The 3,837-nt window shown below is 41.3% G+C and overlaps 1 non-coding gene across 1 annotated transcript; it reads right to left on the reverse strand.

Moving 5' to 3' along the window:
- Positions 1 to 2,503: 2,503 nt before the first annotated feature.
- Positions 2,504 to 2,611, reverse strand: LOC112773410 (small nucleolar RNA R71). The gene has a single exon (XR_003187961.1). It is a non-coding gene; the product is annotated as a small nucleolar RNA R71 (small nucleolar RNA).
- Positions 2,612 to 3,837: the final 1,226 nt, after the last annotated feature.

Genomic DNA, 3,837 nt, shown 5'->3' on the forward strand with positions numbered 1-3,837 from the left:
ATATAATAGTCCATACTTTGGCCAAGAATTGACGACGTAAACTGGCGTTCAACGCCAGCCTTCTGCCCAAATCTGGCGTCCAGCGCCAGAAAAGGATCCAAAACCAGAGTTGAACGCCCAAACTGGCACAGAAACTGGCGTTCAACTCCACAAATGGCCTCTGCACGTGCAACACTTAAGCTCAGCCCAAACACACACCAAGTGGGCCCAGAAAGTGGATTTATGCATCAATTACTCACTCATGTAAACCCTAGTAGCTAGTTTATTATAAATAGGACCTCTTACTATTGTATTAAGAATCTTTGGTCTCAGTTTTAATCCATTGTTCATCTTAGGAGACTATTGATCACGTTTTAGGGGGCTGGCCATCTCGGCCATGCCTGAACCTTTACTTATGTATTTTCATACGGTAGAGTTTCTACACTCCATAGATTAAGGTGTGGAGCTCTGCTGTTCCTCAAAAATTAATGCAAAGTACTACTGTTTTCTATTCAATTCTTCTTATTTCTCTTCTAAGATATCCATTCGCACCCAAGAACGTGATAAAGGTGATGATTATGTGTGACGCTCATCATCCTTCTCCCTTATGAACGCGTGCCTGACAAACACTTCTGTTCTACATGAATTAAGCTAGAATGAATATCTCTTAGATCTCTTAACCGGAATCTTCGTGGCGTAAGCTAGAATGATGGCGGCATTCAAGAGAATCCGGAAAGTCTAAACCTTGTCTGTGGTATTCCGAGTAGGATTCAATGATTGAATGACTGTGACGAGCTTCAAACTCGCGAGTGCTGGGCGTTAGTGACAGACGCAAAAGGAGGGTGAATCCTATTCCAGCATGATCGAGAACCGACAGATGAATAGCCGTGCCGTGACAGGGTGCGTGAGCATATTATTCACTGAGAGGAGGGGATGTAGCCACTGACAACGGTGATGCCCTTGCATAAAGCCAGCCATGGGAAGGAGTAAGACTGATTGGATGAAGATAGCAGGAAAGCAGAGGTTCAGAGGAACGAAAAGCATCTCCATTCGCTTATCTGAAATTCCTACCAATGATTTACATAAGTATCTCTATCCCTATTTTATTATATAATATTCGAAAACACCATTATCACTTTATATCCGCCTGACTGAGATTTACAAGGTGACCATAGCTTGCTTCATACCAACAATCTCCGTGGGATTCGACCCTTACTCACGTAAGGTATTACTTGGACGACCCAGTGCACTTGCTGGTTAGTTGTATCGAAGTTGTGACAATTATGAATTAAGATCAAAGCACCAAGCTTTGGAGCCATTACCAGGGATTGTTCGAGCCTGGACATCACAATTTCGTGCACCATTGCTTATAGTTGAATGTCTCAAAACCTTCTTCAGCTTGATTCCATTTGAGGCTTGCACTTGGCTTTGTGTGCTTAAGGCAGCTAGTTGCAATCTCTCCATTCTCTTAGTCATCATCTCCATTTATTGGTGCATGAGCTTGTTCTGGGCCAGGATAGCATCTACTCCCTCAAGCTCCATTACTCCTCTCTTTGGAGTTGTATGCCTTTCTGAAGAGTAGAAGTATTGGTTGTTTGTCACCATGTTAATGAGGTCTTGTGCTTCTTGAGGGGTCTTCTTGAGGGTTTAGGGTTTAGGGTTGTTTGTCACCTTTATTAATTATTTTAATTTTTAAAACTTAATTTTCGAAAATTACTAACAATTTTTCAAAAAACCATTTTCAAAAATCACTAACTCCTTTTCAAAAATAATTTTCGAAAATTCCCTCCTTCTCTTTCATTCTATTCTATTTATTCATTCATATCCTAACATCTCATCTCACATCTCTTCCATTCGTACAGTTGCATTTCTTCCTTTACATCACATTCTTTGTCTCCCCCTTCTCTTCCACTCACAAAGGGATCCCTATACTGTGGTATAAAGAATCTCTATTATTATTATCATTTTTCTGGCCATTCTTCCTTGTCATATGAGCAGGAGCAAGGATAAGAACATTCTTGTGGAAGCAGATCCAGAACCTGAAAGGACTCTGAAGAGAAAATTAAGAGAAGCTAAAATACAACAATCCAGAGATAACCTTTCAGAAATTTTCGAACAGGCAGAGGAGATGGCAGCCAAAAATAATAATAATGCAAGGAGGATGCTTGGTGACTTTACTGCACCTAATTCCAATTTACATGGAAGAAGCATCTCCATTCCTGCCATTGGAGCAAACAACTTTGAGCTGAAACCTCAATTAGTTTCTCTGATGCAGCAGAACTGCAAGTTTCATGGACTTCCATCTGAAGATCCTTTTCAGTTCTTAACTGAATTCTTGCAGATATGTGATACTGTTAAGACTAATGGAGTAGATCCTGAAGTCTACAAGCTCATGCTTTTCCCTTTTGCTGTAAGAGACAGAGCTAGATTATGGTTGGATTCTCAACCCAAAGACAGCCTGAACTCTTGGGATAAGCTGGTCACGGCTTTCTTAGCCAAGTACTTTCCTCCTCAAAAGCTGAGCAAGCTTAGAGCTGATGTTCAAACCTTCAGACAGAAAGAAGGTGAATCCCTCTATGAAGCTTGGGAAAGATACAAACAGTTGACCAAAAAGTGCCCTTCTGACATGCTTTCAGAATGGACCATCCTGGATATATTCTATGATGGTTTATCTGAGCTATCAAAGATGTCACTGGATACTTTTGCAGGTGGATCCATTCACCTAAAGAAAACGCCTGCAGAAGCTCAAGAACTCATTGACATGGTTGCTAATAACCAGTTCATGTACACTTCTGAAAGGAATCCTGTGAACAATGGGACGCCTATGAAGAAGGGAGTTCTTGAGGTTGATACTCTGAATGCCATATTGGCTCAGAATAAAATATTGACTCAGTAAGTCAATATGATTTCTCAGAGTCTGCATGGAATGCAAGCTGCATCCAACAGTACTCAAGAGGCATCTTCTGAAGAAGAAGCCTATGATCCTGAGAACCCTGCAATAGCAGAGGTAAATTACTTAGGTGAACCTTATGGAAACACCTATAACTCAACATGGAGAAATCATCCAAATTTCTCATGGAAGGATCAAAAGCCTCAACAAGGCTTTAATAATGGTGGAAGAAATAGGTTTAACAATAATAAACCTTTTCCATCATCAACTCAGCAACAGACAGAGAACTCTGAACAAAATGCTTCTAATTTAGCAAATCTAGTCTCTGATCTATCTAAGACCACTGTAAGTTTCATGAATGAAACAAGGTCTTCCATTAGAAATTTGGAAGCACAAGTGGGCCAGCTGAGTAAAAGGATCACTGAAATCCCTCCTAGTACTCTCCCAAGCAATACAGAAGAGAACCCAAAAGGAGAGTGCAAGGCCATTGACATAAGCGCCATGGCCGAAACTGTGAGGAGAGGAGAGGACGTGAATCCCAAGGAGGAAGACCTCCTGGGACGTCCAGTGGTCAATAAGGAGCTTCCCTCTGAGGAACCAAAGGAATCTGAGACTCATCTAGAGACCATAGAGATTCCATTGAACCTCCTTATGCCCTTCATGAGCTCTGATGAGTATTCCTCTTCTGAAGAGAATGAGGATGTTACTGAAGAGCAAACTGCCAAGTTTCTTGGTGCAATCATGAAGCTGAATGCCAAATTGTTTGGCATTGATGCTTGGGAAGTTGAACCTCCCTTGTTTATCAATGAACTAAGTGATCTGGATCAACTGACATTGCCTCAGAAGAGACAGGATCCTGGAAAGTTCATAATACCATGTACCATAGGCACCATGATCTTTAAGGCTCTGTGTGACCTTGGTTCAGGAATAAACCTCATGCCCCTCTCTGTAATAGAGAAACTGGGAAT

Source organism: Arachis hypogaea, chromosome 18, assembly GCF_003086295.3.
Source record: "Arachis hypogaea cultivar Tifrunner chromosome 18, arahy.Tifrunner.gnm2.J5K5, whole genome shotgun sequence".
NCBI lineage: Eukaryota > Viridiplantae > Streptophyta > Magnoliopsida > Fabales > Fabaceae > Arachis > Arachis hypogaea.